The sequence below is a fragment of the Cupressus sempervirens genome, chromosome 4 (genome assembly GCF_028749045.1).
Source record: "Cupressus sempervirens isolate cs-2001-9-10 chromosome 4, ASM2874904v1, whole genome shotgun sequence".
NCBI lineage: Eukaryota > Viridiplantae > Streptophyta > Pinopsida > Cupressales > Cupressaceae > Cupressus > Cupressus sempervirens.
The window spans coordinates 209,935,772-209,958,917 of NC_143121.1; the positions used below are offsets into that span (position 1 = coordinate 209,935,772).

Below are 23,146 nucleotides of genomic sequence, written 5' to 3' on the forward strand. Positions count from 1 at the left end.
CTACAATACTTCATGCGTAACTAAAATCAATTATAAGTCCTTAGAATGCTACAACATTCTATCTACTGATGATCCACAATGATCAGATAAAAATCTGATGCTCAAATCCTTACATGATGTCTCTATTTTTAGAGATCTAAGAACTCTCTCAAATATCAAACACATGTATTACATGACATATAATATTAATATATATCAATAAATATAGGCAACTACTGGCAATTGAAGACTGATTCTGAAACAACATTGGGTGGCTGAATCCAATATTCTATTTGTTGTTGATAGTGATTTGTTGGTTGTTGTGGGCTGTGGATGATTTAGAAATGACAGGTAGGTGGAGAAATTAATATCCACCAACACATATGAATTTGGCACTACTACATGATAGAGTGGTTAAAGACATTACTTTTAGATGGTATTCTAATTTTGTTTAATTACAAGTTTTATATTTAAAATATATTTTTAATTTTTAATTAACTAAAGTTAAGACAAAACATAATATCAGTTTTCTTAATGATAACTTTTCACTCCCTTAGTTTCCTTAAAGATAGCTTTTCATTCTGGCCTCCTATTTCACCACTCAACTCAATATATACCATGAACAACTTATACTTTTCTCCCTTGAAACAATTTGTTAGTCACTCCAAAATCATGGAAACATAATTATCAATGGCGAGATTGGTTCAATTAGGTATTTTGATTAGGGTATATGTAGGAAGTACTCCATATTTTAGATTTTATAATGGGTAGTAACATTTATATTTTAGATTTTATATGCCCTAGCCGTCTTGGTTCCACTTGAAAATTCTTCAATCGAGTTGGAGAGAAATCTAGATCTGTACTGCAAATAGGTAATAAATTTTGCATTATAAATTCTAGCATGCCAATAATATGTTTTATTTTTAATAATACTCAATCCCTTGCTCTATTTTATTATCTAGTTTATGGAAGATGAAAAAGACCCTTAATTGCATTTCCTTTATCACTACTTTTAATTTCATTCTATTGCCACTGCTGAAATATTCATGGGACTAGTTGGATATCCCTCTTTAGTATTTTGTGCCTAATTTTTGTCATTGGTGTTGGATGTCCATGCCCTTGATTTAGTTCAAACTAGAGCAAAAAAATTGTGAATAGAAAGAAGTGATGGATTGAAAAATGATCTTAAATCAGAGCAGTAGGGTTTATACCCTTACCTTGTTGGCACTTCTCAATCTGCTTTTATGCAGAGTTGTTCTAGGGAGGTGATATTATTGAAAAGACAACTAATCAATGTTGCCCTAAGCTACAACAATGATTCTAGCTGAGAAATCTATGTCTAGGCCATCTCAAACAGGTAATAAATTTGTTTTAATTAGGGAATTTGATAACAAAATACTATTTGCATAAATAGATTATGGGTTAGAGTATTGGATTTTTATTTCTTAAAATGCCCTCTATATTTTAAGTTCTGTATAGTCTATCACACCCTATAATAGTTTAAAACAAATATTAAAATCAGAGAGTTTTTCTTGAAATGTGAGGACAGATTGGAAAATTGCTGCATCTAAGGTTGATTGTGGAATTCCTAATTTGTAGAGGTAGAGTGCGCTAGTTCCATGCATGAGTGAATATTTTTGGTTGGCCAAACGGGAATGATGCACATAAAATGTTAGGAAGGATGATCCTTAGAACACTATTTCACATAAATGATACACATAAATATACTTTAGCAAAGTCTATTGGACAACATGCATTGATACCAAGTTGCTTTCAATGTAGATCTTGTTCTTTTAATTAATTCTTGGCTTCTTTGGTCAAATTTTATCAGCTAAAGTCAATGGATATAAGAATTTTCATCTTCATTCCAATATAGAGGTGTTAGTATTATTGAGGAAATTTAATAGGTTTTTCTTGCCTATTTTACCGTAGTAACGTGTCATCCAATATATTATATTAAATTATTGAATGGATAGATGAATTCTCCTTGCTTCTTTAGTCTCATGTTAGAGAATGTGAACACATGCATAGTCAAATGGAACTTCTTGCTATTCTGAAAACAAAAGAGAGTGACTTCTTGCTAGTCTAAAAACAATAGAGAGCATAGGAGTTTCTATAACTTTTGTTTATTTATATTCCTTTATGTGTTTGTGATATAATCCCATAGGTAATTGTGTTATAATCTCATAGGCTTTTGTTAGAGTTGGTCCTCGACAAATAGATGACTTCATTTGGTTGATTTAGAGATTTATCATTTTATCATTTTTTGTCCATACATTCATTGTGTAATGTTTGAAGTTCCTATTATTTGATTCCTAAATGGTAATGTATACTCATTTCTTTAGCTTCAACTAGGTTGTGCTAATCCCTCAAATGCCAACATAAAAAAAGCATAAATTACTGCACAAGAAATAGAGTATGAATTTTACAGGTCACGAGATTACTAAATTTGCACTTACCAAGAATAAGAATGAATGATTTTTTTTTAAAAATTGTTTCTACAATCCCTACACTAGGTTTCCCTTAAACCCTTCCTAGCTTTCCTATAAAAACCAAGTTTGGGTGATACATGTAAAACCATTAAACTAGAGACAAACTCAGAGAGCTTTGATATGAAGGTATGAGTTATAATTATAAGTTTTATGATAGGAATCAACCTATCAACCTTAGGAGAGTAACCCACTAGCCATAGAAACAACTAGTTCACATAGTTATGTCAAACCTGTGTGTTTTCCATCCATGAGCCTAACAACTTGTTGAGAGAGAGGTAGTACACAAGTTATGGTAAGGCCATAAGAATCCATGAGCAATCAACAACAAGGTCAAGTGAGTTAAAGTCATCTCAAATAATTAGTATGTATTCTATTGTACTATTAAATGATTCAGCTCCTTGTTGTGCAAGAAGACATTCAACTATGAAGACTATGATAATGCTGAAATTGGCTTAAACTATTTTTACCTCTCTTTTTTTTAACCAAAGAGCCAACCCCAATTTTGGAAAATTCTGCACTTCAGTGGGAGATCAAAAGAGGGATATCGATAGAAAGTACATTATCCTCAATTGTCCTTTGGCAGTATTAGATCAGAACTGTAGTCCATGAGCTCTTTACTCTCCAATGAGACCTTAGAAGCTATCTCATTAATTTCCTCATCAGCAACTTCCAAAATACAATTGTCTATGAAACTTTTGAAGTCTTTCTCTAAAAGTCCATGATTATTGTGGTTCCTAAGTTGATTTTCTAATAACCTTAGCAAGGTCCCATTATGTGGGTTGTGAGTACCATCAATGGGACCTTGATCTATATTTTTATGTGATCTTGAATTAGGCCCTTTACTCATAGGATCCCATGATTGAAATGAGGAATGGGACACACTTCCATTAGTTGAATTCCTAACCATTCCTATTGTGTGGTCAAATAATCTTAAAATTGTTTCTAAAAAATGGGGAAGGAGAAGCTCTGTATCTGATTCTACCCTAATTGTGATAGAAAATGTATCTTGCCCAAAGGCTGATATTTTTTTCTCTTCTTACTCATCTTCAAGGACTCGTGCTTCTCTATGGCCTAAGGCCAAAGCTATAAGACTTGGTGAAAGTGGAGGTCCCCTAAGAGAAGATGTTGTATTGTGATCCAACTCTTCATCACTAAACTAGCTATTTTCAATTGTATTTCATTGGACAATTTCCAAATTATCGATAGATGTTGTCACATTATCTTGATGATGAATCAATGTACGATCCCTTTAAGGATCCAAACTAAACACAACCTCCAAACCCCCACTTCCCTATTTCAAAATGTGACTTAATTACATCTATGCCAATTCTCCCTAGTGAAAGGTGTTGGGGGCATGGTCAACATGTAATGGCTGAGTGGAGAATGTTGTTACTTGAGTCCTAACTGCATTGAGGTTGGGAATAAATTCCATTTTAGTTTAGAGTGCCTAAACACCGTGGGGTATCATTGAGTGACTTTCCATAGAATTTTTGTTATCCAAACACTTGTTTGGGACTTGAGGAATGATAATATTTACTTGAGCTTCCTCCATCTAAAATATATTGTTGGTTGGAATAAAATCCACATCAATATCTTGTCCATCTGGTAAAAGATAATTTTTTCTAACTCGTTCTTCTTCTTGATACAATGAACATTTGCAAGAAATAAAGGAAAAATATGAACATACTCTATCTAATCTATTAGACCCTACCCTACATTCTATAGAAAGTTGGTCTAGCTTACATTGTTTGTCACTAACCATGCCTAAAGAGTCAATTTGTAACCTTTGTGCTAGATCTCCAAACTTTGATGTAAAAATAATCTTAGAGGGAATGTTCTTTTTGAGGTCTTTTAGGATACAAAATCTGACCAAAACATTACAATCTTCAAAGAAGCAGTAACTCTATTATCATGAAAATGCCCAAAGAGTTGCCAATAATTTGGAGAATGTCCATATCCCGGTACTTTAAAGGCAACAATGGAAAGGAAATCCATATCAGGAAAAATGAAAACACAATCTGGGAATGAATAAAATTTGGGACCTACGTCAAGGTAACCAACTTACTTCTAGACACAAATTAGTCCTTTTTTGTGTGTATCTTATCCTTTGATGCTTTGTCCTCGAAAAGCAGAATGTAGGAGCCCTCCTCATTATCTAATAAAAAAAATCAATCATCCCCTCCTAATTCAAAGTAAACCATTTTGAAATGGACTCATGATGAGGAGAAAATTTAGAAATCTTACTTTTTTGGGCTCTTGCCTGTAGGTTGTTGACCTAAAGTTACAACATGTGTTCTAGGATAGTGATCACATGTTTATCTTTGTTGTTGTCAAGAGCCAAGCAAACTCTAGGTGGGCTAGAATCATGATCTAAGAGCTTAGGATTAAGGTAGCTAATGGTTGCAAAGGGTCAAGCTTGACTAGAACTAACATTCCCCTTACCCACACCTAAAGGATTTGGAGAAGATGGCTCAGAATGACTTGAATGAGGACTTTTGTTTTGAGAAAAACAATGATGATTTTATTTTCTTGATCTTGTCTGATCCAAAAGCCTTGTCCAAACTTTTTGCACCTCCAGTGTGGGCCAAACCATCACTCAGAGTTCTAATTTGAATTAATTATTAAACATGTATATATTTTTATATTTCTAACCATAACTCATGGGAGCCATATTGTATCCCTTCCTTAGTTTAGAGAAATGGAAGTGGTTTTGTTTGTGCTAAAAATCCTCTTATGCTACTAGATTGTAGCGACCAAGAAATTTGGTTTTGTGTATATAGTATTCATGCAGGATAAACTAGTAATGTTTACAAGTATTCCATACCCCATTTGGATCATTCTCTAGATGTGGGTCATACTTTTAAAGTTTACCTATATTTTCCAGGACCTATACCACACATCCATGTCATGCTAGCTATCAAAATTTATTTTTTATCTCATCTAGGTAGCCTATGGTTGTTAATTCTTATCTTAATAAGGGTTTCCAATAAGACTATTAAAAAATGGAAATGATAGAAATAGTTAATTTTTGCTAAGAAATAAAGACATAAATTCTGAAAACACTAGATGGTTCTTTGAAGGGAAACCAAAGTGAAAAAATTATATCTTACAAAGATTAAGTAATCGAGGGACAAGCCTTGGGATGAGGATTGTTGTAGAGTACTTCAGCCTTGGGTAGTAGGCTTCTTTGGGTTGATTGCAAGGACCACATGATGGTTTCCCTTGCTTCATGCAGCTATGATGTGTGTCTATCTCTTAGGTTTCCTGTAACTCATTTTAAAAGCTAAAATTGGAGGAATAAATCAAAGGAGTTGTTGATAAGCCACATAAATTATTCTACAATGCTTCCCCTCACAAAGTAGGTGGAGTCAAAGATCTATTTAGATACAACACTATTTGATTATCATGTCATAGCCACTAGTTCTCTACTTATCTTGTCTATGGTGCAGCTTTTGCAGAGCAGCTGCTGAGCATAGATGAGCAAGGAGTGTATGCGGATTGAAATTCCTCTATAAAGTTAGGGTTTTAATAATTTCTATTGATGTAGAGACTACTGTAATTTGATTCTTTTGTACTAATATTTAGTAGTGATCATGGTAGGGCATCACCTATCCAAAATCCTCCAATTTGTTTTAAAGCCCTCATATTTTGTAAAAGAAATTGAATGATCTTGATATTTTATTGTAGAGCCCAAACTCTTTTTTTCATATCTTAACCTAAAAATCTCTACAACTTCAAAAAACATGATTTTGTTTTTTTAGAAACAAGGCTTGTGTTACTCAAGATGTCCTATAAAAAGGGATTTTTAGCATATTAATTTCACATGTTTTTCACTTGCTAAAGGTCTCTACACTCGTTGATTTAGGATCAAAGGACCTTCTCTTAAGTTGCTCTTTCTAGCATACTATTCTAAATGGTATGATTTTATCCTACAATGTATTCACTCTCAGTTTATTCTACTATGATGGCGAAGAGAAAATCCTATTTTTGTATCTTTTAGAAAAAAAAGATTGCAATTTGCTTGGAAAATGAATACTTGGTTTAGATAATAATACATGGAGTTAGATTTAATGTGATGACACATTGATATTTTCTCTCTTTCTAGCTTTTGTGCCTAATCTTTGTAGAAACTCATTGAAATAATCTATGAAATGATATGGAGAACAACCTACATCTATCATCATTCTCAATGTTTTATAAGCCTTCTCTACCTTGCTTGGTTTTCTATAAACTTCTATTATCATGTTATAAGTAACAACATCTAGAGTGATTCCATTAGCATTCATACCTCTAAAAAAATTTTCTACCTCATCTAAGTCACCTATGTTTTTGGCTGTATTTATTAATGTATTGTACATAACAATGTCCAAGTATCCTCCCTTCCTTAACATTGCCTGAAGAACTACATGTGACATACCTTTTTCACCCTACTTTCCAAAGCTATATATGATTATGTAATATGTAGCTACATCAAAGAAACATGATTTCCTACCCATTTCAAGGAAAAGTCCCTAGGCCTCCCCAAAATATCTTTTCTTAAAAATCATTGTTAGCAATGTATTATAAGTATAGGTTTTAGGCTCACTTGCATTGTCAAACATATTTCTAAATAACCTAAAAGTAGTACTTACCTTCCCTTGTTCTAAAAAAATAGACATGAGAGTGTTGAACATATCAATATTAAAAAAATCCATCCCTCTACCTTGTATCCTTCTTCCTTTAAATTTAAAAAATCTTGGATAAGCTTCAAAATTAAAATCTCATTTTGGAGTATCTTTCTCACCAACACCATTTGTATGATCCACTAAGACTTGTAACAGAACATTCATTCCTCTTCTATGGATTTTCTTCTATCCTTGTCTCATTCACAAAAATTTCTAAAGATGATAGACTAATAGTAAAGTTATTTGCATCTAATATCCCTTGAGAGATCTTGCCTGTATTTTTTGGATCTCATATGAGCTTCGAGGAATGGTTCTTGCTAATACTACCTCCCATTTTTTTTTTTAAATATGATACATGACCAATGAGAGGCCAAATGTTAGTATGTTCCTTTTTCTTTCCTAGAATTCTACTAGAAGCATTGTTATTGTTTACAAACATAAATCTTTAGTCAAGAGATATTAACTACTACCTCCATATCAACACTCCACCTTAGGATATTATGGACAACACTGCTATCTCCAATTCACTTCATAAGCTAATATGCCCGGTCATGTCTACCAAAACGATGAAGTGCAATCAATAGTGATGTCACTATTACCATGTTAGATGATAGCCCTATGGATTCCATTTCTTCCAATAATTTAAAAGATTCCTCAATTCTCCCTATCTTATAGAAATACAAACTAACTAGATGCTATATGTGATTCCACACACACACACACACACACACAGTCTTTGAATCTTCAAATCATCAAAGAGCACATAGACAATTTTTGCCCTACCTTTCTTGAATAATCTATCAATCGAGATATTGTAAGAGAAGAAATTTGGCACCATGCCTTGCCAAACCCTCATCTCAAAGATTTTGCATGCATTGTCTATAATTTTGACCTTCAGCAGGCCATTGAGAAGAGCATTATTAGAATAGGATTGAAAGTATCATGAACCATTTGACTAAAATGTTTAAATGCATCAAATTCATATTATTCAATTCTCAGAGTCTACATATCAGAGTTCTATAACTAATGGCATTAGGGTCATGTCCTTGGTCCTTCATCTCTATAATCATGTCTAGAGCTTTGTTTTCCTGCCTTACATCAAACATTTGGAGCACATCCTTTGATAAATATAATAAAGGCTTTACTAACTTTGGATTTGAGTATAAGGACATCTTAGCATGTTCATGTAGCAATAATGTAAGTGCTTCTTATTGCTGAAGTGCATGTTAAGCATAGGAAATCATTAATGTATAAACACATCTGCATCTCCCAATAGAGAAAAATGCATGCATTGGTGCATGGGTCTCCATCAAAGGACTTGTGAGTGTAGGTAGAAATGTTGTCAAAGGCTAAAAGAGAGTAGTATTGGTCAATTTCTTGAAGGCTTTGTTAGAGTAGCATAGAGAATCTTTCAACTTATGCTATATGGCGGCCATGCTGAGAGACTTCTTTGATAGTGTAGGAAAACTTACAAGCATATGGTCTCACAATAGTAGTTATGTAAAGGTTGGGAGTAATCATAGGGTTCTATCATTGCACCACCCTGGGAGATGGAGGGATAGTAGGATGATGGGACAAGTTTCTTAGATAGGGGGACAAAGGGGCCTTGATTTGGTGGACTATTTATTAAGGCATACAACTCGTAGGCTCTAATCTAGGCTAATACACCTAGAGAGGACACTCAACTATAAACTCTCAAAACTCTCAAATAACCCTACCAAATGAGCTTGAATTCATCATTACCTTACTAAGAGCTCTTAAACTTCTAACTTTTAGGCTGTTAGTCATTGAGGAGATGGTAGATCCTTCAAACCCTTGCCACAATGAAGGTTTCATTACTGAATATGGAAACTAGCTTCCAAAATTTAGTAGTTAACCTACTCCACTCTTCTAAGGGAATATTCAACATCTCATTAATGTATACAAACCCTCAAATACACTTTCCAACCTTAATGAAGCCTCTATCACATTTTTTAAAGAATGTTGATTCATTGTAATTACTTGCAATAATAGTTGTCGATTCTTGGTCCATACCTTTATGGCGAACAATGTTATGGTACAAGTTCATGATATGACAATCTCAACAACACAAAACCTTTAAAAATCTTCTCTCTCTTGATGAAATGAGAATATGTAGCTACCGTGGCATCTTTTTCATAAAATATCCAGAATTTACTATCTAACAGTGAACAGTAAGTCTTTTTTGACAATAACCTAATTATTCAAGACAACATTAAACATCAATAACAATACTATACTTCATTGCCATATATCTAAGAATCTTGAGGATCACTGCAACCAAGGAATAAAGAAGAAAGAATTAGAGTTGCAGTCAAGCCTAGTACACCAACAAAATTTCACAAAATATTGATTTATTATACATAATTACACATTTTTTTCAATCTTTCTTCTCCACATATCTTCCCCTATCCTTCTACATGAGATTACTTTGTCCAACCCTTGCCCTTTATCTTCTTCATCTTTACATCATTCCATTTGATTCTACTTTCTATGATTTTAATTGGAGGTTGAACTGAAGTCCATTTTGCATCTAGTATGATAGTTGGTTCATCATTTTTTTTAAATGTGGCAATGGTTGGTAGCATCTTAGTCTCAAATGATTTTGCTCCTCCTCTTCTTGCTATCTTCTCTTTCTATTTTCATCTTCCCTTTGTCTTCTCAAGGTATTTCTATAGCATACCCATGCCTTCCATACTTCTTCCCCCTATTGTGTCATCCTATATCTTGCTACACGATGGAGGTTTCCTCTTCTCCATCCATGATCGGGTAAAGAAATGTTGAGTCAGTTATAGTGTTCTGAGTTATGGATTCTTACTCTTCATATCTAATGTGATCACTCTATGAATCTATTACCATAACTATAGTCAATGTTCTATTCTTGACATGGCTAGGTCAGATATTACCTATGAACGTTGCAATCATGGGCTCTTGAAGAATATGTACTATGCAAGTTTAAAACTTAGCACACTTATTATTGATAGTACATGGTAGATTTAGGATAATAGGACATTTCTATCATCTGAATATTTAGATGAATGAGCGCCAAGACCTATTCCAGGTACAAATGCATACTTCAATGAAATTATATATTGCACTTGTAAAAGGTGTGAAAATAGGAAACTAAAGAAGCGATGACTTGTTGGTATCCATAGATTGAAATATAGAGTTTACATAGAAGAGGTACATCATGATTAAGATATCTTAAAATAAATAATTTATATCCTTATTAGTTAATATTTTAGTATTGATCATTTCAATTTAAATTTTTTGATGAATAGCTAGTTTCGATTCCCAATATTGTTGAAGAACTAGTGAATGATATTGATGATAGCAAATCCCAAGATGAAGAGCAAGAAACATATATGGATGAAACCACTTCATAGATTAATGAAGTCACTATGAATGAATTTATCCAATACTTTTACACATCTTTTGAAGAAGTTATTGATTCACCCATAGCTTAGCTAGCTAGGATGCCTCTTTATTTAAATGCAGATACTTCTATACTAGCAACACTTATGTTGATGTTGAACTTGGAGGTGACTCATGGATTGATAGATACATGCTTCACTGACATATTAAGGTAGGATTTGATATTCTAGTAAATCAATTCCATTTAATGTCTCAGTGTTTTTAAGTATTGTGTATACTTATTAAAATCATTTTTTATCATGTAGCCTTTTGGCAAACAAAATACTTCCAAAGGATAATAAGTTACCACATTCTCATAGAGAAGTATCTTAAATAATGAAATATATTGGAATGGACTATAATATATATGATGCATGTACAAATGACCTAATGTTATATTATGGAAATAATGGAAATTTGAAGTAATTCCTAGTGTGTCACACAAGTAGGTATCAACAAGATCAAGTATCCAAGAAGGTTCCACATAAAGTGCCCTGAGATATTCCACTAAAGCCAAGTTTTGAGAGAATTTTCAAATGTAAGGAGTTGGAAAAATATATGAGTTATCATGTACATGGGAGAAGCAAAGATGGTGTCATGCATATGGCTACAGATAGAAACTATTGGAAACAAATTGAGGGAAAATGCCCATATTAAGGAAATGAGCCAAGGAATGCAAGAATATCTCTAGCAATGGATGGTGTTAATCCATTTGGAGATCTTAGAATGACTTATGCTATTTTACAAGTGTTAATTATTAACAATAATCTCCCTCCCTATATGGTAATGAAGAAGGATCATGCAATGATAACTCTTATCATACCAAGTATTAGAATATATGTGATTGCAATGCTTTCTTGAAGTTTCTATACAAATTCTTCAATTTTACTAAACCTTATTACTTTTTTCATTTTACTTAGGGATGTTTTAGGTAAATGATATGGATGTGTACATGGATCCCCTTATTGATGAGCTTTGTGAATTGTGGAAAGGTGTAAATATGTATGATGTATCAAAACCAATCAATGATAGAAACTTCCTCTTTCATACAATACTTATATGGACAATATACGATGGCTCTAGACTCTCTATTTGTTGTGGTAATATATGATAAATTTAATTTTTCAAATTTTCAATTATTTTATTTATTTTACTATTTATTAGCTCCAATTTCTTATTTGAGGGCTGCAAAAAAAGGGGAAACATGGTTGTCCATCATGTGGGCCAAAAATCTTGTCTACGCAGTCTAAGGATCTCAAGCAAACAATCTATGACAAGTATAGACATTTCTTACCAAAAAATCATCGCTATCGACTATGTGATAAAAACATGTTCAATGGACAAGAGGTGGAAATGAGGAAGCCAAGGAGAATGAACCCTAGTAGGTGGAAAGAAATGTATGAAAAAAAGGAAGGGAAAAGAATTCTACTAGGAATGAAAAGAGTCTCAATTTTATATAAACTAGAATATTATGAGAATTTACCAATAGCCCACCTATTTGATACTATGCACATTGGGAAAAATGAGGCTGAGTGCTTATGGAAACATCTAAATGGAGCTAGCCTTGAAGCAGAAATAAAAATGTGAAAGGACCTTCAAGTTTACAATATCATGCCAAATATGTGGTTATATGGAGATAATTCATATGCTCATGCTCCATGGACTCTTATGTCAAATGAGAAAGAAAGCTTCATCGAAACAATGAAAATATTAAGACTTCCTTCTAGATTTGGTGTGTCATTGAAAAACTTATTCATAAGAGATGGATCTATGTTGTCATGGCTAAAAACACATGATTGGCATAATTGGGTAAAGACAGATTTCTTGTATGTTATAATTATTGGAAACATTGTTAAAAGATTATATATCGAAGTGAAACTATCAACTCGTAGATATTTTAACATGGTGTTCATCAATGGTTGTGCATTATGTGTTGCTTACAACAATACCAAGCAATTTTGATTGAGATGTCAGATTAACTATTTACAAATTGTCTAGATATTTGAGGTATTTTGAATCAATAATGCATAATCATCTAAGAATCTTATCATTTGAAGTGCATAATTACTTATGTCTTAAGAGAAGCTAATACTTTTATTTTTGAAGATATCATTAATCTTTATCTAATACATGCTAATGTTGTAGGTGGGTCTCATCTAAAGAGATACATCAGGAAGATTTGAAATAATGGAAGAGGAATATATCACTTTTGATGTGTAATATTCAAATCTACTTCCCTCTAATATTTTTAAATTCTCAAGAGCACTACCTTGTACACTTAGTAGAAAAGATTGAGTTGTGTGGTCCTATTCATATTAGAACAATGTGGCTAATGTAGAGATATAAGAAGGTTTTAAAAAAAATTGTTAGGCAAAAGACTTGACTAGAGGGATCCATGATTAAGGAGTACATAATTTTTCAAGAAATGGTTCATTTAAGTGAGTACTTTCCTTAATTGCACCTTGAAGCTCCATATTTATGGAGTTATAGCCAACCTCACTCATTTGAAGGAGAAAAATTAGAGGGTTAGGGGACATCAAAGAGGATAAAAGGTATCCAAAAATGATGAAAAAATTCTTTTGATGTTGAATTTAACAATTAAAGACTTCATATATTTATTAATATATTGAAAAAATTTATTTTTCATTGTAGATGCAATTGAGTGAGAGGCATGAAATTTGTATATTGCATATAATTCCAACTTTATGTTGGATTGGATGGAGAAGTATGCTGAAAAAAAGAAATTGGAGGATGAAAAGGCATGGGCCAACATATATAGTAAATATGGTCAAAACACTGCTTGAGGACTACCTGCTAGCCATAAAAGAAAATCGTCAGAGAGATGCTCATGGAATTGGCTAAAAACCCATATTGAACATGAGGCAACAAAAAAGAAGAATAGAGTTACACCACAACAATTAAATTTTTTTGAGGATCTATGAATGGGGAGGTGATACATATATATTAACATAGTGGACATGTTTAATGTATTTTCTTTTATATTTGTATCATTGAATCGAACCAGTGAATATATTGAATGAATTTAGGTAAAATATTACAAAGTGATGTGGAATCTTGGTCATCATTTTTCGCATAAGAAGTGTTGATGAAAAGAGACAAACTTATGATTATGAAGTTTCAACATAATTTGAGGTGGACTTCCATTCACATGCAAATGATATACAACCAATTAGAAGCACACTTCAATATTATGGAATGTTGGAGGATATTATAGAGCTTGATTTTCCATCTTTCAAGAAAGTTGTTTTTCATGTTCAATGGTATAGGCTAATCAAAGTGGGTGATGAAAAAACAATATTTTTGCATGATAATGGATTCTATATGATCAATACATCTAGGTTTGAGGCCACTTCTAAACCTAATGTGTTTCCAAATCAATGTGACAAGATATTTCTCATTCCAAATCTAGAACAACCCGGTTGGTCATTTGTCATTGATTATGATCCAAGAGGACAGAGAACAACATTTTTTGAAGCTGAGGATGGTGAAATACTTGAAGATGTTGAAATTCCACTTGAATACATGAATGACCATGATGTTGATGATGAAAATTGTATTGTCAATGATGCATATGACCACGATGAAGATCATGATGAGGTTAATGAAGTGCCTGAAGGACATGAAAAATCGCATGGACAACAAGTCCATGAAGATGACAACTTAATTGATTTTCATGTACCTATAGCTCAATGTGATGAAGACCATGAAAGTGATGGTATTAATTTATTTGTGGATTTAGGGCCCAATGGTGATGGGATATTTATGCCATCAAATGAGGATATTTCATGTGAGGATGATATGGTTCGATTGGCATGAACTAACTTCATGATTATTGTAAGGGTTTAATACAATATTATTAAATATTTAGAGTATTGAGTTTTTAGTTATACATAAAATGTAATGAACATTTAGTAATTTGAATTCTTTTTTACTGCATGTTTATAATGTCAATGCATACAACTTATACTTTTTTAATTGGAAAAGTTTATGTTTTGAGTTTATTTATGTTCTATTTCTTGAAGCATTTATTTTAAATACACTTTTCTATTTGGTGGAGGTACACAATCTAGCACATCCCAGATTCTCAATTGAATTTTTGTGAAATTTTAAAAAAATTGAAACCTAAAAACTTTATGCAATCACCACCTAGTCAAGAGAAATGTAATACCACAAACTCAAAGAAAAAACATAATGAGCATTGCTTATGTTGAAGTTTAATCAAATTTGTACATGTTATTGTCAAAGGGGAGTGAATTTAAATTTTCTAGTAATATTGCATTATATGTTGTTTAATAAATATTTTCATAATTATTTTGAATTAATATTTTCCACTTCTTAAAGAATGTAGCTTAGACTTCTACAAATGCTTCTATGGGGGATCCATTGATTTTAAATGCTTTAGCTAAAATGTTAAAAAATGGACAAGGGCAACAAATAATGATGATGGTGTAAGATGTAAGAGTGACAAATATTTTTAATAATTTCATTTATCACATGTTACCTTCTATATGATGTTACTTTCTATATAATATTATTTTATAGATCTGTGGAATGTAGGCCATCTCAAAAGTCATTTGAACTACTATTACATCAGTTATTACATCTAGTACTATACTAGTGGTAAAATTTGATCTATATTATTGTACATTTAATTAAAATATTTTAGTTTATGTACTTACTAATTTTAATGTTTTTTACACACAAGATATTTATAAAGTAACTCATTTGACCATGGATTATGTTGGCACATAGGATCCAACTATGCTTGCCAATACGTCTATTGTGATGCAAAAGGTAGGGGACCATAATATTATTGTGTAAGCTTGATTACATTATATTTTCTTATTATGGCACAAAAATATCTATATTTGTACATGTAGGATATTTCAAGGGCTACTCCAATAAGCATGCAATCTATTGGTGGAGAGGCTCATGGTCTACCTATTCCGTCTAAACAAAAAAATCCAATGACAAGAGTGGAATCAAGTGCAAAACCCCATACCATATTCTCTACATCAAACACCAATGTTCCTAACAAACCTAGTGTTGACTTGGAAATGAATGCCCCTATTAGAAGCACATCAAATATGGCTTCATTAAGAATTCTTCCACAAACAATGGAACAAGTTTCTTTAAGGAGTAATATAGACACACAATCAAGAATGCTAAGGCTCCTTCCTGATACTCCTAAAAATGTTCAACTAAGACAAGAAATGATTAAACAAATTCAATTATGGGAAAGGGAATTGCTAGAGACTACAAAGACCACTATAGATGAATAGGTAAAATTTTCTACCAATATTATATTATTCTTCTTATTTCCAAGTTCATATATTTGTAGCATTATAGATCTATAATTGATTGTAATGCCTAAAAGTAGACAACATTAGTGAACATATGAGGTGTCAAAGGAATAAAAGAAAAGTTTTATGAAAAATGTATAATTTAATGATGTTTAAAATCTAAATTGTTGTTTTTTTGGTAAGGAATATCCTATTGTTTAAAAAGAAAAATTACTTTTCATTCTATTATGATGTGTCAGCATTTTATTAGCATCATAAGATAAAATCTTGATCTCAAATCTCAATGCAACTAACATTTCATTAAATAATTCTCTATCAACATTTCATTACAATCCCCTAGGATAAAACATTGACCTTAAATCTCAAAGAAAAATCCCAATGTTAAGGTCCTCTGCAATACAATTATCTATTTGACTTATAAAAACAATGGAAGTTGAAATAGGCTTCTGTTACTTCCTTTTAATTTTTTGTTGGGATATAAGAAGACACTTGAAACTAAAACAAATGTATCAATCTACTATTCATGTTAATAGTGTAAAAATGAAACCACAAACATCACCCAAATAAATCAAGAAAAGCTCAAATGTAGGTAGTTTCACCTATCTGCTCCATTCTCTATTTGGTTTTTGTTTTACACGCTATATTTTTTGAGGACCAATAGATCCTCTTCGCATGGTTCCTGTAGGGCTTAAAGCTAGTTTTAATTAGCCATTATCAACAAACTAAAAAAATTTGAACTTGACATCAGAGTAGCAAAAGTATCAACTATAATTTTTTCATTATTGGTAGTTTTAATCTATTCTCTCTTCTTCCTATCTACGAGAAAATTTGGCCTTCTAAATTGGACATGTCCTAGGGTACCATTGCAAACTCAATTTGCTATGATTAAACCATGAATTAATATCAACTTTTTGAATCTGGTGGTCACTATTCTTATCCAAAAAAAGTGGTTTAGATATTTGGTTCTTTTTTAACATGTAAAAGAAGCACAATAACTCTCCACCTTGTAGAAGATGTAGTTTCCCTTTGAATGAGCTTTTTTTTTTTTTTGAGTCACTCTCATTGGGACTAATTTTTATAAATATTAATGCCTTTGAATTGCCTCTTGTAGAGAATCCTGTAGTGGATGTGTCAACTTTGAGTTCCTATAAGGAATATAGTTGATTTTCTTTCACTTCCTATGAGATCAACAACCCACAACTTGCTTCGGGTGCTCTACCCAGTGACTAAGCTCTTTCACTTTACTAGCACATAAACATTTTAGTGAGATAGACTCCTATGTTCAGTAGCATTGGTAGAATAACTTCTCTAGAATTTCTTTCAATTTACACGCTTAACATACTTGACTCATTGTGTGCACAAGTACTTTAACAAGTCTAGGAATGTGATGAGCACCTTTAGCTACCTGTTTTATCTATAGATTTTTAACAATTTTTCCATAATGAGGTGGGGATAATAATACATATTTTTGTACAATCTAATTATTATTGTACCATCTTACACAATCACTTCCTTTGTATTCATCAGAACAAGTGGAATGTTTGAACCAACATAGTTATATTATATGTATATCTAGTTCTGACAAAATTTTACTATCTTGTTTGAACACATCAAAACCCTTATCCCAGGAGGCCCATTGGTAAATACCATCTCTACAAAATGAAGGTCCACAAATAATCTCTTGCAAGGTCTTTGATAACATATAAGAAATCTCCATAATGACCACACTTGTAGACATATCCTCCAATAAAGAATTCATCATTTCTAAGTTTCACACAAAATAAAGGATACTTCGCTACTTGTCCACTCACATTAGTGCCCAAAATGGAATCCTATTGATTTATCTCCATTTTCCCATTGTATATGAAAAGGCTAAGCCTAGTTGTATACAACACAGGGTCATCCAAGTCATAGTCAGATCCCTCATCATTGTATTATCTAGAGATTTATTCTGAAGTGTCATTTGGGTAAAATAGAATTCTATTTATCTTCATTCCTGACCTGTGAAAACATGGTTGACACATCTCCAATATTATAAGAGTTATAATTCATCAAAATTTATAAGTCTGTAGATGAATTATTCAACATGTTTTCCATTAAAATGTGGAGGATATGGATAATATTGAATTGTCTCATTTTTTACATTAGATGGAGCAATGTATCCTTTGCAATTTGTTTTTAATTTTATGTTGTTAGGAAGTAGGGACAACAAGTTATGAAGGGATTTTTTGTCTAATGGTTTGTTACAAGTTTATGGAAGGGTCAATCACAATCTAATGGGTGATAATTTTAGGAGTCTATCTAATTTGTCCTTATCTCCCACCCTCTTTTAACTCAGGCTCTCAAAAATAATAGGCACATACTAGATTTGTCTATGTTACTTCTAGACATGAAATGTTATTATCAATTCAAACCTTTGTTGTATTCAATCTTTGTAAATATGAATATTTATATTCTTTCTCATTTGTGGTCTTCAATCATTGTTTATATGTATCAAAATGTTTTTGTAGAACCCTATGTCTTATGTTTGTGTGGCCCAATGTATGGACCTCAAGATGATTTCTTATTAGGTTTCTTGGATCCAAGTGAGTTAGTTGCTTACTATTCAGTAGCTATTAACAAAAGGGCTATGATCAAACTATGATCATCAAATCTACTATATTTTTTATGTACAAGACATCCATCATCAAGGTAGAGTGTAAGATGCAAAATAGAATAAGAGTACACTATCATTACCTACTCCTAGAGAAGATATATACAAGACATTAACAAATATTTTCAACACATTGGAATGGTCATATTTATTGTAGGCTTTATTCTAGCTTCTAGCACAACTTTATATAGAAAGACACCACACAGACATTCATTTTTGTTCCTAAGTTTCTTGATAAAATAAAACCATCTATCTAAAACAGGGGTTGTCTAGTCTTTGTGCTACCTAACCACAAGATACCTTTACCATACCCACCAAAACCATTTAGAATAAAGATTTTTGAAGAGCCAAATGTACATCAGGAGCATAAATAATTTATGTATTATGCGAGTAGAGCCCATTTTAAGGGATGAGAAGATGTGTAAATATATAAATTGAGGAATGTAATTCAATTTAGATAGTAGGACGATTGAAAACAAGGGCTCCAGAGGAGCAGGAGTCACTGCCTTCTAATTGGCTGAAACTGGTGTAATTGCCCCCAATCATGTGTTGGAGCATAAGCATAGTTAATTATGTTCTTAAAATTATTAAATTTGTGCATGTCCAACTCAAATTTATAGAAGAAAAGGCATGAAGTATTTTTATTGTAAAAAAAAATTATTTGTCACATTAGAGGTGTATAGTTCAGAGAGTAACTATTAGTAAGTATATAAACTATGTATATTATAGAAATCAAATTGAAATGTTAGACAATGAAACATAAGCCATCTTCATATCATTGTAGCTATGCACATCAATTTTAATAAAGTTATGGGCCTAACCTAAATAATGACATAGCCAAGATTTCCAAAAAATAATTGGAGAAACATTGCATGCTCTACTAGTGAGAATATGGTCATTGTACTAGTTACATAGTAGTTTCATTGGCAGGGAAAGCAAATTTGTTTTGTAATGGCTTTTCTTTGTCTAATTTCTCTAGGTACTTTTAATATTGATAGGATAAATATTTGTGTGAGGGATATTATAGAGATAACCAGACTCTAGAAAAATGACCAATGTAATTCTTTTGCTAGCCAAGGACAAAGATTTGATGTTGGGTTCAACAGAAAGTCTTGAAGATAGTTGGGAAATGGCTTTCTATTTTAGCTTTTGTGCTCTACTTATTCTGACTACAAGTCAAAATTCTTGTCTAGAATGACTGGTGTAATTCATGAGGCTTACAAGACACAAAAAATTTCTTAAAAGGAAGGGCTCTTTGTAGTTATAACATCAAGTCAGGGATCATAATAACATCAGGTAGTCCACTTATTTCCTTTTTCTAACACATTCAGCCATGCATATCTAGGATTCAAAGAAAACCTGTGAAGAAATAGTATGCCCACCCCTTGTAAGGAAAAAAAATTGTGTGCAAAATTTATCAAAACCTAGGTCTTTTATTGGTTGAAATAAACCCTATTGATGATATTCTTCTGTAAAGTACAAAAAATGGTAGAAAAGGGGAAATGTCAAAAAGTCTGAACTAGAAGTCTAGCAAACTATTTTAGAAGATGTGTTATTTTCAATGTTTTGGTGCCATAAATTATGGTGCTCAAATGGGACAAGGGTTACAACATACTTACTACATAATTGATGGTGTTTTTCAATAGATGTTTTTGCTGATTTCAAGAGATCAACATACTATTCTTGCACAGGTTTCCATTTTAAACCTCAAAAAGAAAAAGCATAGGAGAAGAAGGAGATGATAAATCTAATATCTAACCTTCAAATTCTGAAATCTTCAATTATTCAATCATAAGTCTTGAATCTTGAATAATTAGGACAAACCATCTGCAAGAAAGTCAGAGTAGAAAAACTAAACCTAAGTTGCAGATACAAACAAGAGGAAGGATCATGGCAACATGAAAACATTAGATTTGTGAAGTGGAAAAAAAAAACCAAAAACAAGAAAAATTTAAACAATATTGAAGGGAAAACCTAACGTTCTAATGACCTAATCTCGCCATTTATTGAAGCACTCTATTCAATGAACTTACCCAACCTGAATCATGAAATTCACTAATATCATGGATAGGTTGATTGTAATTTTTATTCGTGCAGGTATGCATTAATTTCATAGATATCCTTTCCCTCTCTAACTATTCATATGCACTACAACTATCAAAGTTTAAGAATTTTTTTTTCAGTTTCACTTATAAATTAGCAAAACCTTGACAAATTCATCTCATCCAATCATAATATAGAAATATAAGCTCAGATTAATAGTTATTGAATAGTTGCACATTGAACCTTAGCATTTTTTTATCATGTTAAGTCCAAAAATCTATTAAGACAAATCAATAAGAATTCTACCATGTTCCATTACTTGTAACTAGCTCCTACAATGATTAAATATAGATTGGATATAATCTCAAACATTTTATTGAAGTGAAGAAAATCACAATAGTTGTGTCCTTAAGTGGCCCAATTAAGTATTGAAATTTTTTTTTGATCACGGTATCCTTCACAAATTCTAAAGTTTGTGATGATTTTAAACAACATGTGGATTGATTTTAAAGTATGTTAAATTCACATCCTATCACACATTCAACTTGAGAAATATGTAAGACAGATGATTTTTTACACCTCAATTATGTGCATAATGCTTTAGACCTTGTGATAGCCTTTGACTTCTTATAAATGCAATGGTCTAGATGATGGAATCATAATAAAAGTTTTTTTTGTAGAAGTAGAACTATTGAGAGTACAAGGTAGCATGTTGGGCATTCCATTTGATTTGTATTTTGTTGTTTACAAAAAATTATTTACGTCATTACTATCTTGTCTTGAGGATAGGATAGTTTCAAAAAATAGATTATTGGAATAAGTGACTGTCTATGGATTATGAAGGTTATGATCTAGACAAGAAGAGTATCCCTAGTTTACAATTTTATGATGTGAACAAGACTAGTCTCATTGTACTTTGGATGACAAACTCTTTAAAAATACATATATTCAGAATTCAGTGTCAAGTCAAAGGATTTTGGGATGCACTGATAGTTGAGCTTAATAAATATAAACATTACACTCTATTTCTATTAAAATAATCAATTAGCATATTTGTAGAAGCAACATAACTTCAGTTGAATCACCTATTGGCTATGCCTTGAACCATTCCTTGGTGCAAGCACTAGTTTACATTTTTGAGATGTAAACAATGAATCTAAAAATTTCTATAGCTCTTAGTACAATAGTGATATATGTATGCATGTATTTATCAATTATGACATCAATGATATTATAAACAAACTAGTATTTCTTTTTTGCCATATAACTGCATGAAATATAATTGGTTTCCTTTTTATATTCTGTTTTTTAGAATTGCCTATTATGTAATTTCTCATTTATGAATAATGTCTTTATTCTTGTTTTGGATTTGGTAATAGTTTAATATTTTTGGTAGGGTGTTAATTGATTTCATAAATCCATTATAAATATAGGAAGTAAAAGGCCAAGTAATTGATGTGCCTAGAATGGCATTTGCCTCAACTCCCAAGACATCAAAAGTATCATTAGTAACTACAAAAGGATTACAAGAAGTAACAATTTTACTCACCTCTGAAGGCAATGTTTTGAAGGATGAAACAAGCTTAAAACTTTATCACTTTATATATCACCATGCAAAAAACTTATTTGGAGATACCATTCAAAGGGATTGGAGGAGACAAGTAGATGATAAAAAGGAAGAACTCTTTAAAGATGTCTTAAAAACATTTCATAATCCTAGTTTTAATAAAGATGTTATTCTAGATATTGCATGTAAGTACACTTACTCAGAAAGAGATAATCTAAGGTCAAAATTGGCAAAAAACTTGAAGTATTTATGTCTAGCCTAGATCATAGACCAAGTGACATAGGATGAATTATTAAAAGATGCCAAATTGAAGAGGAAGGTGAATGGAAATCCAAACTATACACCATCTAAAAAAGGAGGTAAAAGACGTCTTTGTGATACAAGGATTGTATCTCATAAACTTGGATCTGTAGGATATAATAGTGTTCATGGTGGCATGCTAAGTTAATATTTGATCTGTTATGTTTTCTATTTCAATAAAAAGTCAAGTTTATTATATTAGTTAGTCATTGGACCTTGTAAGTTTTCTTTTCTTTGTTAATATAGATTCACCAAATTATAAAATGGTTTCAGAGGAAGACTTTAAGTATGCTCTCCTGCTTGGTTCCCAAGGCCTTCAATAATATTTGATTAAATGAGGGGAGAAATTAATCACTAGTGATAAATTTGATGTAAGTAATTAGTATATTTTATGACATGGATTAATTTAATTAGATATATTATGCTTTAATAGTTAAATTATGTTGTGTATAGGAAACTCAAAAGTCAAACTCGTCAGCTAAAGCGCCTAGTAGTGAGCATGAGGAGGAAATATATTCACATGATGCATTCAATAATCCAGAATTTGAACATGCAGCCGTTGTTAAATCTCAAAAATTGAGAGATAAGAATAACAAGGAAGATGTTCAATGCAATGAACATTCTGAAACAACAATTCATCTAGTGCCTTGTAGAAGGAGAACAAAAAGGACAAGGATGGACAAAAACAATTC

General features: G+C 31.9%; 2 pseudogenes; one reads left to right on the forward strand and one right to left on the reverse strand.

The window, feature by feature from the left end:
- LOC149560727 (G-type lectin S-receptor-like serine/threonine-protein kinase At2g19130) overlaps window positions 1-23,146 on the forward strand; it is a 44,896-nt pseudogene that overhangs the window by 10,512 nt on the left and 11,238 nt on the right.
- On the reverse strand, window positions 6,539-8,971 carry LOC149560728 (uncharacterized; annotated as a pseudogene).